This window comes from Paroedura picta, chromosome 6 (genome assembly GCF_049243985.1).
Source record: "Paroedura picta isolate Pp20150507F chromosome 6, Ppicta_v3.0, whole genome shotgun sequence".
Lineage (NCBI taxonomy): Eukaryota > Metazoa > Chordata > Lepidosauria > Squamata > Gekkonidae > Paroedura > Paroedura picta.
The window spans coordinates 91,544,332-91,559,233 of record NC_135374.1 but is presented as its reverse complement, the minus strand read 5'-3'; the positions used below and the strand labels follow the sequence as shown (position 1 = coordinate 91,559,233).

Sequence of the window (14,902 nt, the reverse complement as noted above, 5' to 3'; positions counted from 1 at the left end):
TTATTTATGCAGTTAAAGTCTGTAATGTCCAAGTCTCTAATGTGCAAAGTCTATGATGTCCTTTCCATTTTCCATGGCCAGGGAGGTATGTGTGTGCGGGGTCACTTTCTAACATGGCTACATTTTGTTCTTTCCCTGGAGCTGACTTCTCAGTTCATTAAGCTGCATATTTTCCACAGTGTTTGTTGACTGAAGGTCAGTGAGAAGTGGCTGGGGTGTTTTGCCAGATATTCAAGAAAACACAATTAGTATTTTGGTACTGCTTTTCATGTCTCTATAGTAACAGCTGTAAATACAAGATATGGTTTTATTAAATCAAATACAAGCACAAACGAAAATATCATGTTCCTTTCAGACCTTTTAAGGATCAGGAATGGTAAGGCAAAATAGCTAATTAAATGGAAGATTTAGTGAAAATCGTCATTGTATTCAAATATTTCGGTGCTTCCACACCCAACAAAATACAGAAATAAGAAATATTTTTTTCATAATATTACTACGGAAATAAATGTTTATACAATGAAGTTGTATTATCTTCAATTTTCTGTTTTATGAGATATATAGTAATCCAGCCTTTCTCCACTTTTTACCATTGAGAAACCCCTGAAACATATGTCAGGCTTCAAAAACCACAGAAGTGGCATTATTATGCAGAATAGGGTTAGGAAACATACCTGTGTATGCCAGGCCCCTTCCCTTCCCACCACCTCCAGGCTCATCACTGGTCATTTTGGGGTGGGTGGGTTGACATGACCATATATAGTCATATGACCCAATAAATGTTTAACATTTTTTAAAATATATATACAATATTAATTAATTCAGGAAACTCTTCCAGAGTTGTCAAAAGCCTGTAGTAAACTATGTGGCCATGGCTGAGTTCACTACTTTATCCATTCATGCTACTTTATTTATTACAATTGTTACACGTTCCTCCAAAGAACCTCAGGGCAGGATACCTTACAATGCTGATAAAAGGTAGGTTAGGATTTTTCCTGAACAGCGATGCACCTTTCTAGGCTCATTGAAGACTAAGAAGAGTCTAAATTCAGCAGGCTAACCAATGTATCAAATGTGATTGCAACGTGCAGCTGGTGCTCCTTCCATCTGGTTTTATTGTTCACTTTGATTAGAATTTTTTCCCCATCTTTACTCATTAGAAGAACATATTATCAAATAAAGGGATAAGAATGTGATAGGATTCAGCAGCCATAAAGTACCCATTAATGTGTAGGGAGATAGAGTGTTAAACTTCCTAATACTTTAGGATAATCTGTTGATGATTTATCTATGAGAGCTAATGATGAAAGATGCTCTCCGGTGCATCTGGGAAGCTCTCTCCGGCCTTAGAGAATAAAACACATCTACATTTGAGTAGCTATCAGCTTCCACTAAGAGATACGAAGGGCTGGGAAGGAAAAGAAATGTAGATTTTCAGAAATAAATTGACCCTTTATTTTTTAATGACTCCCCCCCTAAAATGATGAGACATTTTAGAGAGTGCTGAAGAGATTACTTCATTTTCAGAATGAAAGGTTTTACCCACTCACAATGTATAGCCTGATCTTTAAAATATATTTAAAACAGATTTCAGCATTAGATAATATTCCTACATATACTGTAGACACAGACAACATGTTAATTATTTAAATATGAATACCTCTGTCAACAATATGCTATAATATTTTCCATGCTAAAACATTCCTAAACCCAGAGCTCAGCAGCACCTTAAGGACAAATATATATATGAATTAAGAAATTCCAGCATAATGTTTAAGGAGTCAGAATTCATGGTCAGATGCATGGAAGTGTAAATTTATCAGGTCCAAATTAGGGCACAATGCTAACAAGGTCTACTTAGAAGTAACATCCACATTATCCAATAAGGCTTACTCTCAGGAACATGTCTTTACATCATATACACCAGTGGCCCCCAACATTTTTCGGGCTGGGGACTGGGGGAGGGGGAGAGAGAGAGGTGCGGGTGCTGGTATGCCTGTGCCCACAAACCAGCAGACACACCTCCCTCCCCCCCCGCGGCGTGGCATTTGCTACGCCAGGAGCGATCGGCCGCCCCCTGGCGCAGCGAGCACCACGCTGCGAGGAGGTGTGGCAGGTCCGTGCTTGTGTGTTTGCCGGCGCTCCCCTGCCGTGTGGCGCTCACTGCTCCTGGAGGTGGCCGATCGCTCTCGGCGCAGCAAGAGCGCACCGCGCGGGGGGGAATGCATCCGGTGCCCCCGTCTCCCTCCCCACCTGCTACGGCCCAGTACCGAGGCCTCCATGACCCGGTATCGGGCCACAGACCGGTGGTTGGGGAACACCGATATACACAACAGAAGGAAGAGTGCCTGAGTTAAAAAGAGAGAAGCCAGCATAAAACAACATCTAATCCAAAGAATAATCCATATGTGTGAATTATTAACAAATTCTTTTTTTTTTTTGATGTAACAAAAGCTAATATACTTTCCAAATATACTGGTAGTCCTATTTTGGTTGTATGAGATTGTTTTTGTCAAAATAATAGTCTCAATTTTGTTTGGTACTTTTTTTTTACTCCTAGTTTTTTCAATCTTTCACATATCAAAAATTAATAGACATTTGTTCAAGCACCACAGGATGCATCAACAGGCTGCTTTTTCTCAGGTCTATCTGCAATTTATCTTGTAGAAAACTGGACAATGCTATCCTAAACATCTAAGTGCACTGATTTCAGTGGATTTAGAAGTGTTAACTGTTTAAGAAAAAGAAGAGTTGGTTCTTGTAGGTTGCTTTTCTCTACCAGAAGGAACCTCAAAGCAGTCTTCCCTTTCTTTTCCCCACAACAGATACCCTGTGAGGTAGGTGAGGCTGAGAAAGCCTAATATTACTGCTCAGTCAGAACAGCTTCATCTGTTGCAAGCCCAAGGTCACCCAGATGTGCATGTGGAAGAAGAGCAGGGAATCAAACCTGGCTCGCTAGATTAGAAATCCGTACTCCTAACCACTACACCAAGCTGGCTCTCTCAGTTCAGAATTGTACTCTAAGGTGTCTTACTTTTAAATTCTGTAAATATTCCAAATAGTAAATTTTGTATGTTAAGCTTCAAATTATGTTCTTAAAGCAGTAAGTTTAGGTACAAAAGGAAAGTAAATAGTGCATTCTTCAGTTTCCATCCAGTTTACATCTCTGTTTCAGCCTATAGGGAATGGGCAAAGAAATGCTTCAGAGCCAATTTTTGTGGTTTGGATTTGGGAAGAGCAAAAAAACAGTAACAGCTATGGGCAGACTGAACATAAAGCACCATGGGAGGGAAGGTTAAGAGTATTGAGTTGGGAAACTGACATGTGGATGACAGATTGGCTACCTGCTCTAGTATTCAATTGCTCCCAATAGGCTCTGCAGGAGTATTTGTAAATAAAGCAAATTTTACAAAGACAGATTAAATCTCAAATGTGCTTTTTCTTCTGCAGGAAACTAAACTCTCTAATGTTGCCCCTGGAACTTTACATCACTTGGAGAACTATATAAACATGGCTTGGTTTTGCTCATCTGCATTTGCTTATGTATGCAAAGCACTTAGTATGTATGCAAACTACCCTAATTACTTAGCAGTGCCAAATGCTCTGCTGATATAACCGGTGAAGAAGAATTACTCTGAACAGGAGCTTTTTTTGTGATCCTAATCCCTCACCACATGAGCAGATCAAAGTGCATACAGGTAAGACAGAGAACCAGGAAGGTTTTAACAGAAATCCAAAACAATCAAATAATACATAAAAAATGTTGCCCAACTGTGAAACTAGCTCAGAGAGCCCAAGAGGTATTCAACTTGCTGTTCTGAACAGCAGTCTTCCGCACTATGTATCAGGCTGCTTTTGAAACTGATGAGGGATGAGAGGTCAGCTCTTCAGAAAAGTCAAAATTTCACTGGGCAAGCAGAAGCCTAAATGAGACTTTTAATCCTACCCATTGTTTTGATCTACAGGAGCCAATATTTCTCCTACAGGGAAATTAATTAAGAAACAGTAAGTCTTTGTGAGAATCTTTTATATTAAAAATGCTGTTGGAAGGTGAAAAGACCTCTTAAAGCAAAATGTCAAGACTGCATTGGAGTTCAATTGTGTACTTTCAACAGCTGACCTTGTAAACAGCACACAGTGCTTACAGTGAATGGGATTTAATCTATACAATTTTATCTCTCCAAGTCTGTACAAGATTTGGCAAATATGCCTGTAAATTAAGGAGATGAACAACGTTTGGGGGGATGAGTTGAGCTTAGCTCACTTTGGTTTTTAAGTTGTTCAGATTCAGGGCACATGTTCAAGATTATTATTGTACAGCTGGGGGAACCACATGGACATGTCTAATTTCCATAACGCTATTCCACTGACCCAACTCAACCCATTTACCTACCTACCTGTATGGGTTTTTTTTTTCTGTTCCTTTTTCAAATTTCATTCCCCAGACAGCCCCACTTCAATATTCTGTTTCTCTCCCTGGCAAACTCAACCAGTCTATCTCTTCCCAACATTTTATTATCTTACCATCCATTTCCCCTTTTGGCCCCTCTCCCTTCCTATTTTAGTCCATCTCTGTCCCCATGTTGACAACAAGCAAATCTTGGAAACTTCAGCAGTGCTGATTGGGGGTTGCTGAGCAACCATCAAATGGCTGCCAAGATTTCACAATGTAATCTCACAAGATCTTAGTGGCATTCTCTTCTTAGAAAAACAAGCACTGCTCATGTGATCAGACCCCAATTTTAAAAACATTTATTTTCTTGCAAAATTGGGGCTTTTCTTGGGATTGTAGGACTCCCCCCAGTACATGACTTCATAACGTATATTTTCTTACCCACACTTTGGGGCCACTGTTCAGAGTTAGATATACTGATTCAGGTGATGGTTCTAATGGCAAATACATTCCAACATGTGATGTTTCTATTTCCCAAATAACTGAAATGAAATTGTACTCCTCTCCTAAAGAATCCACCTGTCAAATTTTTAAAAAGAAAAGTTACAATGTTATTCTAGAAGGTCCAATACACTTCCAGATTGAACTCTCCTCTTGCATCCAATCAGGAATAAATTCTGAAAGGATTACAGCCTTCCATGAAGGGGTGGTGGTGGAAAGCACTGCCAAATCACAACTTACGGCAATGCTGTAGGGTTTTGAAGGAAAGATATGTTCAAGGGTGGTTGGCCATTGTCTGCTTCCTCATCACAATCCTGGTATTTCTTCAAGACCTTCCACCCAAATACCAGCTGGAGGTCATTGTTGATGGGATATTGCCTCAGCCTTTGCCTTGAGGGGATACACCCCACTAAATTGCATTTGTTTTTTTTTCATGCAGCCAGGCTAATCCCTGATAGCTACAATGGCTGAGGATCCCTATATAGAATTAATATAATAATTAATTAATTAATATAGAATTAACAGTTTCCTAGAAAACTCTTTATATCCAGGAATCACTGTATCCCGATGATTATCCTCACCCCGCCAAGTTTCTGAAATTCTCACAAAGTCCATGTTCTCCCCTGACACTAAGCACTCCTGTCCCCCCATCTGGATAGATTCAAATGGGTAGCCGTGTTGGTCTGAAGTAACACAATAAAATCAGAGTCCAGTAGCACCTTTAAGACTAACAAAGATTTATTCAAGGTGTAAGCTTTCGAGTACAAGCACTTTGAGGAAGAGTGCTTGCACTCGAAAGCTCACACCTTGAATAAATCTTTGTTGGTCTTAAAGGTGCTACTGGACTCTGATGTTATTGTCCCCCCCATTTGTCTTTGGACACTTATGCAAAAGCCTTAAACTGAGCTATTCAGCTGGCCTATCAAGGTCTGTATTGCGTCCTCTGTTTGACAAGAGCCCTCTGGGATCCCCAGTTGAGGACTTTCACAACCCCTACCTCCTATTCTTTTAAACTGGAGATATGGGGGAGGGGGGTGTTAAACCTGAGACTTTCTGTATACAAAGACGATGCTCCAGCAGTGAACCTCCCTGACAGTCTCTTGGAGACTATGATGCACATTTCACTGCCTCTCTAAAAGCCTGCTAAAATGTGCCCACGCTGCATAAAGAGAGATACATTTATAAATAATAACTCAGATGTTTGTTCTAGTCTAACACATGTGTCCTCTGTGCTGACAGTGCCTAAGGCAGCTATGAACCTTTGCAGAGATTCTGACATAGATATTATTTCCTTCCCCCCACCCTCCTTATTCAGCATCAGTGCGATCTTTATTTTCTACTAGCAGTGTTATATTCACAATATACTGAAAGCCAAAGGAATGCTGTGTTTTAATGAACAGTGTGTGCTTGAAATAGCATGTCATCATGAACTTGCAAAATTGAAGTAACTGATGCATGCAGAAACAGTGAACATTAATCCCTGGTTAGTGAACTGGGAATTCTCAACTACGGTATTGGACAGGAAATTTCACAGTTGTGCCGTGCCTGAGCCAAAAATTCCAGAGTCACTCAGGTTCATAACCTTTATTTGGAATACTACATTATTCAAAATGCATCTTTAATTTCAAACATGACAGTGTGAAGGCATTGAGGGGGAAAATCCCTGACTGTTTAATCCTTTCACTTCCCTAACACAGGAATATATCCTGGCTCTTCCCCAGTTATGGAGTGCTGACAATCTAGCTATGTTACAGGTTCCATAATACAAGTCTCAGTATTTTAATTTATGGGACTATTCTGATAGAACTTCTGTTTTAAATGCCAGGCTCCACTAAAGGAAGAATGTAGGATCTGGCATTTGTTTTGAATGGCTGCTTGGTTTGAGTTTGATACTAGAGTGAAACAAATAATCAAGGTACACTCTTACAGAATCACAACTTAGAAACAGCATGGCAAGGAGTGGGACACTTTGGCTGTGTAAAGTTGACTCTTTTGACAGGATCTTAAAAGGAATGAGTAAGCATTAATCACTCTGAAAGAGAGGACTCCATCCTTAAACTCAAAGGCTTGCCTTCAGTCCTTGGACTCCAAGGATTCACACCAAGAACCAGCTACATCTCAGGAATGTTCTCTAGTAGTATTTAGTCGAGACCTTCTAGCCCTGCTGGAATTCATGGTGCCAGAATAAAATGGTGAGTGTTTTCTTCCCGGGAGAGTGAGATCCCCTTCCCCACCTGCAAGACTCACATAATCCTTAGCTTACTCCAGGCCTTAAACTTACATTCCTAACCTTTCTGCTGCTACCCTCTGTTCATCCAGCACTGGGAAACTAGCAGTGATCCTCAGCACTCCTGACTCCCATGTTGTATGCTTGTTTGGCTTGCCAATGTTTTCTGTTGGGCAGCGGCACAAAACAGGAGAGCAAACAGGGTAAGTGGGCAGGGAGCGAATCAGAAGCTGACTAATGCACATGTGATAACCTGATGTATACATACTGATTGAAATTCTACTTCCTGGCAGCCTGATTGAATCAAGCAGAGAGAAAGTTTCCACTTTAATCCATATTCTCAATGGGTTTTGTGCCACTTTGGCCACTGTCAGGAACCTGAGTCTGATCTTGGACTCCTATCGATGGAGGCCCACGTCATGAAAGCTGTCCGCCAGGCTTGTTCTATCTTTGCCAGGTGCAGCAGCTAGAGCCCTACTTGTTGGTGCCTGACTTGGCCACTGTGATCCATGCAATGGTCACCCACAGATTAGACTACTGAAACTTGCTCTGCATGAGACTACCCTTGCATTTGATCCAGAAACTTCAACTGGACCAGAATGCAACTGCCAAGCTTCTTACAGGTACCAGGTGGCGTGAGCATATTTGACCAGTGCTCACCCAGCTGAACTGGCTCCAGATTGAAGACTGAATCAGGTAGAAGGTGTTGGCACTTCCATTTGACCCTAAATGGTCTGGGACCTTTGCACCTGTGGGATTATCTTCACCCTTATGCCTCCCCAAGAAATCTGCACTTCAGCACTCAAAATCTGCTCAAGATCCTCAGCCCCAGAGAAATCTAACTGGCCTCAACCAGAGCCAGAGCCCTGGCATCAGTCTGGTGGAATGCTCTTCTGGAGAACTGAGAGGCAGAAGGTGGAAATATAAAATAGAGTAAGGGAAAAGGGGAAACTGAAAGTAGATAGCCTACTTAGCTTAGAATCCTTAGAAACAGGAGAAAAATTAAAGTAAAGGTGACTTCCACCAAAGAAAAAATAAAAGGAAGAAAAATAGTTCTTGAGTGAATGGTAGGAATTAGGCTTGTGTGATTCGGCTGCTTCAGCGGCCGTTCCCTCCGAAGCAGCCGAATCGCACAAGCTTAGTGGGAATCACCCACCAAGATGTCCTCTGCCTCAGAGGGTGAAGGCACAAAAAATAAAAATGCCTTACAATCATGATGACATTGATCGGTGACAAAATGTGTTGTGATGTAGTCTTTATACTTTCAGTTTTCTGAATGTTTTTGATTGCATGTTCCTTTTAAGATTTGCTCTACAATAATTCATGTAGACCTGATACGTTGACTGAATATGAATGTAACAGCTATGGGAAGCCTGCAGTGTATCATTTAATCAGATAAACTGCCTACATCTAACATTACAAGAAGAGAACATCACCAGCCATTAAGCTTCCATAAGCAGTCAATGTTTCAACAACAGTTGTTAAATCCTTGTTTTAAAATTATAGCTCTTGTCAGCTAAGGAATTTATATTCGTGGGGCTTCAGTTAATATTGGCGACCTACTGCTGTAGGTAATAATCAGACAGCTAGCAAGCTGATTTGTTTTCTGTCAAGCATTCTGTTAGGGAATCTGGTACAGGGAAGGTCTTGTTTCTGAAGAACATCATATCACCTTGGTTACATTATAGATCCAATTTGTTTTTGATACTGCAAATACAAACTAGAAGTAATACTGGCAAACTTATTATTGCCCTCAAATCTTGAGGGTAAAGATAGGTTGGTTAGCTACAGACTATTCAGTTTTGTAGTTCTAAAGCTTGCCAAGGTTTTGAGAATACACTGAGAAGCCATGATGTAAACTGAGAAGAAAAAGCACTTATTAACGTCTGAGGTCTTAGAATTCACATGGACATTGGTGAGAACTTCTCTTTTTGAATATGTATCTAAGTCTAAAAAATGAGACAGAAGACACATAAAAGCTTAGATCCCCTGGAGTATTTCTACAGGTGGAAGGATATGTGCTCATGGAGCACAATGTTCTCACCTCCCCCCCTCCCCTGGCAGCCTGAAGCACACTACAAGAACACTGCTCCTGGGGTTGTCCTGCCCCCCAGGAAGGGAATTTCAGTGGGGAGGCATCCTTTCAAGCAGCTGCAGAAGGAGAAAGTTGCATTGCGTGAACAAATGTTCTTACACCTGCATAAATAAACTACGAGGGTCTAAGCCAAAGTAATTAAGTCACCCAAACTGCATAAGGATGGATAGCTAATGGTCGAAAAACTAAACAGTACCATAAGGAAGGGAGATACAAAATAACTTGATGTCAGATAAAGAATGTAAAAAAACCCACTGAATCAACATTCTTTGTTGGTAGTATGAAATAGGATATATGGTCCATAAGAAATGGTGTACAAGTGGTACTATCAGTAAACTTGGTATACATTTAAAAGAACTCTATGAGCTATATTAAAACTTATAAAGGGCAATTTTCATAATAATATAGTGAGTGAGAAGATTGTGAGAACTTGTGGTTCAGTATCTCTCTCGGTTGGCAAGGGATAAACGCAAGTACATCCCAGCTCTCTGACTGGCCAAGTATGTTTTCCTTCTAGGATGAAAGTGTAACTGTTCTTTGCATTCACCTGTTCAGTCATGTTTTGCCAATGAACTGTTATTAATGATCATGTACGCTATTACATGCTTTTAATTAAAAGCTGACTATATTACTCATATGAGTAATCAGATCCTGTAACACAACTACTAGGGTGCTCGAGTCATTCTTCAAACTGGCTGCTGCTAAAATAAAGGCTGTTCTTTTCACTGGCAATCTTACTTGCATCTCTCATCAGCCATACTCACTGATCATAGTCACCTGTATCATCTGGCTATCAGGTCCTTTGGCCCACGCCCAGAGGCTAAGCTGCAAGAATACATACAGCAAATGCCAGTGCAACAGCCACAGAAAGCCCCGGAGTTCTTGAAGAAATATGTGTTACATGCATTGGAACATGAAGCACTGAGCCGGAATCCAGAGTATGTAGGAGGTTGACTGGGTATCAATGTAAAGCAATTCACCTAAGAAATAATAAGTTTTTCTTAAAGGAGTTGTGATGACTTATGGGTAATTTGTGTGTAATGGGGTGAATCCTGAAAGAGGCAAACAAGAACTCGAGATCAGACATATCAGGATAAGTCTCCTGGGCAATAGAAACTGGTTAAACAGCAGAAATCAGAGACTAGGAACTAGATGGATAATTTACACATGGGATAACTGGATTATACATGAGTTGAGAAAGTATACTGAGAGAATTTACAGGTACATCTCATTGGCCACTCTGTGAAATGATGCAGGATTACATCAATCATTGGTGTGATCCAACATGGCTGCTTTTACAGATGTGCGAGAATATCTAGTTCTAGATCCTGGGTGCTAAGTACAGCAATTATGAATGTAAAAGTTAATTCAATATTATGGTAACTACTAGTTTGAAGTTTTGAATGCAAAAGATCAGCTTCTCAGGTATCAGAATTTATTAAGGCCCTCTTAGAGACCCTAGAAACCGCTCTAAGGGAATGAATGTCCCAGACCCCCATGAGCTGGCATGGAAAAAGATTTCCTGGTGTATTTCTATTAATCTGACTGCTGTAAACATTAGCCAGAGAAGGCAATAATGGGGAAATACTGTATAGATCCGCATTCTGCTTTGGGCTGAAACATTACTGAAATCCTTAAGAGTGATGAGAGTCCAAGCCAGGCTAGCAAAATGAGTAGATTCTGAACCACTGCAATGATTGGCAAGAAGGTAATATTCTGATGCACAAGAGTAATTATCTGTTGAGAAGCATTAGAATTCACTCTGTGTCCTATGACAGGTCCATGGGCCAGCTGACAATCAAAATGCTTTACATTCATACTTTTAAAAAAGCCAGCTAAACAAATCAGTGTGAAATGAGGTTTTAAATTGATTTAATAAACAAACAAGCAAAACACAATCCTTAACTATAGCATCTGTGCTTTTAGAGTAATGCTTTTCTGACTAGAGAGAATGCTAATTACATATTTTAACTCTATGTCAACCGGCTGGCTTAGCTAATTAAATCTGGCCTAAAAGGTTTTAATTATATTGATTGATAATAGTTGTGATGATTTTAATCGTATTTTATTGTATTAATAGATCTAAACTGCCCCGAGATGACTGGTTTGACAGGGGCGGTCTATAAATGTAAATATAAATAGCAATAAAACTGAACTATGTTGCACTAAACTGAAATATTTGTTCTATATGCTGAACAACAAAAGTCTAGATCTGCTATAACTGCTATAAAAGGTCATCTTATCCGATTCCATACTGAATATCCTTGGATAAAGCCATCATTAGCAGGTGTTCTTTCGGACTAGCTGTGGCATTTTAATGATCTGGGCTCTGGGCCACAAAATTATTTGGTTTGAATGGACTGTGCTGGATAGCTCCCACATCAAGAGCACATCTCTGTCTTGTCATTCTAAAATATGTTTTAGATCAGTGGTCCCCAACCTGCAGGCCGTGGCCCAGTGCCGGGCCGCGAAGGCAAGCTTGCGGCCCGGGAAGCTTCTTACTGCGGGAGGGCGGGGAGAGGGAATCAGGGCCGGGCCGTGCATCGCGCATGTGCGGCCCGATGCGCAGCCGTGGCTCGCTCGGGCGTGGTCCGCGCAGGCGCGGCCCGATGCCCTGCCGGTCCCCAGACTCAGAAAGGTTGGGGACCACTGTTTTAGATAACTTCACTTGATTTCTAAGAATCACTAGCAGTAAAGCCCACTGCATGCTGGAATGCAATGGGTGCTAGGTAGGGATTCCCTTTAAATGCTCCCCCCCCCCATCTTCACAGGCAGCTTTACTTGTGATGGTAGGGGAAGGGATTCAAGTGGGCAACTGCCTACAAGCTGAGAATGACAACCACACCACCACATCTCTTTAAACTCCTTCCCAAGTGGGCTGTGCTTCCTCTCAATACTCCCCCCTTTGGAGGCTCAGAGGAAACATTTAAGTGACCCATGGGTTTCATGATCAGCTCTTGTGCAGTTCATGCTCCCCTTCAGTACTTCTTCCTGCCTTTCGAGGCTGGGAAGGAACATTTAAAGAGACTAGGGGCTGCGTGGCTATCACGATAAGCTGTTATGCAGTTGCATGCTTCCTTTTAATACCCCCAACCTCTCCAGAAAACTTTGTCTGAGAAGGTGGTGGTGGTGGTGGTTGTATGCTGAACGTTCTAAAGCCTCCTAGCATGGGCAGGAGTCTGTCTGGAGTTTTTGGAACATTCAACATATCATCGGAAGTATGCACACTCCTTTATATTGTATAGAGTATATACATTCTGCCCCAATGAACATCTTCATTTGAAATATACAAAGTACGTGACACATTTTTCTTTACAGTATTTTTATTTACAGTATCAGATATGTGTTTTGTTCTTTTTATGTCTTAAAATTGTTAATAGACATATCAGGGTACTGCTGTACTTGAGTTCATTCACAAAGTCAGAACAAAATGTGGCTGTTAGAGCCATCACTAGAACACCTCGGAAAGTCCACATCCAGCTGGTGCTCAGACAGCTGCATTGGTTACCAGTTGAATTCTAAATCTGGTTCAAGGTAATTGTATTGACCTTTAAGGCCATATGCGGTTGGAGCCCAGCTTATCTGAAGGACCACCTGTTTACCTGTGAAACCCAGAGAGCTCTTCACTGTTTGGACACCAATATGTCAATTGTCCCCAGCGTGAGAAAAGTTCGCCTGGCCTTAACCAGGGCCTTTAGATCCTGGCCCTTACCTGGTGGGATAAGCTCCCAGAAGAGCTAAGGGCCCTGATGGAACTTCCTCAGTTTTATGGGGCCTGTAAGATGGAGCTCTTCTGTCAGATATTTGGTCAAGGCCAGGATAGTGACAAATGCCATCTAGGGTGTCCCCTCAAAACCTTGATGCCTCATGCTGTCAGAAGATCTCAGCCAATTGCGACTAATATTTATTTTAATCCTGTATGATGATGATGCTGGGCCATTTTATGGGTTGTTTTAATGTTACTGATTTTATTGTATATTTTAAAATGTAAACCGCCATAAGCTGGTGACCCTGGGAGTGGCAGCATGGGAATCTAAATTATAAATAAATAAAGGACCATCCCAGGATTCTGTTCTCACAATAGGATTATTTTCTGCCCCTCAGCATTTTTTTACCCTGCTTTAATGAAGCTAATTACATTTTGCATTATATCGTTGACTGAGATATAAGGCTTCAAGTGTCTTCATTCTTACTTGTATCTCGCAAAGGGAGCTCTGATTCTTGAAACGTTATACCCCCAAAATCTTGTTGGGCTCTAGGGTGCTACAGGACTCCAATCTAGGGGCCATTCCGCACCGGGATCCATGTAGCAAATTGTTTGCTGAATGAAAAATCGCCGTTTTAAATAGTGGAATTCAGCGTAACGCATACCTGCCTTTGTAGTGGAATCCAGTTGCGTTTCTATCGTTTCCCACAGGGTTCCGGTCTCTGCAAAAATCGCTAGCCAGGAAGCGCTATTGCTAAGCTGTGTCCCGCCCCTGGCCGTCAAGCAGCCAATGCTGTTATCATGCTCCCAAACAGCCCCTTTCCCTTTAAGGAAGGTTTAAAAAAAAAAAAAACACCCGTTGCAATGAATATGCATTGATTCGTTGCAACGGAGAGACCCATCCAGCTAGCAGGTGGTGTTTGAGCTGCCGTTTCATCGTTGCCATGCTCCCCCCGAGTGAAAAAAAAATCCCCCCCTCACGGGCGCGATTTTCGGCCAAAAACAGTGTGAAAAATAAAGTGAAAATAAACCAGCAAACGGGCCTCCGCGATGCTTGTGCTTGGTGACTTTAAACAGAGGGGTTGCAGCCAGGGAAGCCTCGCTGGGTAAACGAAGGCTCGCTGGTGCGTTGATCTCCGCTCGCTCGGAGAAAAAAAAATGGCGATCGCTTCGCCAGAAGATCAGAGGAGAGAGCCAGGGGGAGGGACTTTGCAGAAACCGCAACAATGGTAATGCACAGAACTTTCCCGCTAGTGTTGCAGATTGGTTGCAGGAGTGTAGTGCTTTCCGGAGGGTTAATCCACTTTTTGGGATTTCCCTGAAAGCGCTACAACGAAGCGCTTTTTGCAGATCGGTTTCAGGAGTGTTGCAGATTGTCAACAACGTTGTGCATAATGGCAAAACTGTAGCGATTTCAATTAGTAACCATTGTGCTATTTTGGACGAATGCGGAACGGCCCTAGGTCTTCTACTGTAGATCAACCACAGCCACCCACCTGAACATACCAGAATAATGGCCCAAGTCCCCCCCCCCCACAAGCAATGTCTACCTGTGAAGACAAACAGAGTGGTGGAAGCAAGGGTTGTACTTGCCCAGACATGCTCAGAGGAAGTTAATTTCCGGTGGCACTGGCAGCATGTTATCTTTTTCCATGCCACTGGTCCCAGCAGTGCTATCATCACCGCGGACTTGGCCCTGAATGCCACACAGAATGAGCCAATATGTTGCTGTCTGGCACTTGTGCTATGGACTTTCACTATATTCTCTGCATACTGCTTTCTGTTTCTAGACAGATGCTTCCTTTTGGCACGTTAGCACTGAAAGGTACAAAACTTTGGTCTCCTTGTGTATTAATGGTTAGGGCAAAGCTTGATTGTAGATTTTATAACACAGAATTATAGGTGTGCCTTGAATAGTACAGAGCTGGATTCCACAGAAAGTGCCCATGGGATTAGGAGAGGGATTATAAAATACTATAG

At 41.7% G+C, this 14,902-nt stretch overlaps 1 protein-coding gene across 2 annotated transcripts in view; it reads right to left on the bottom strand.

Moving 5' to 3' along the window:
- The window catches only part of SH3RF3 (SH3 domain containing ring finger 3), a 238,939-nt gene that overhangs the window by 52,233 nt on the left and 171,804 nt on the right, over positions 1-14,902 (bottom strand). The window lies entirely within an intron of this gene.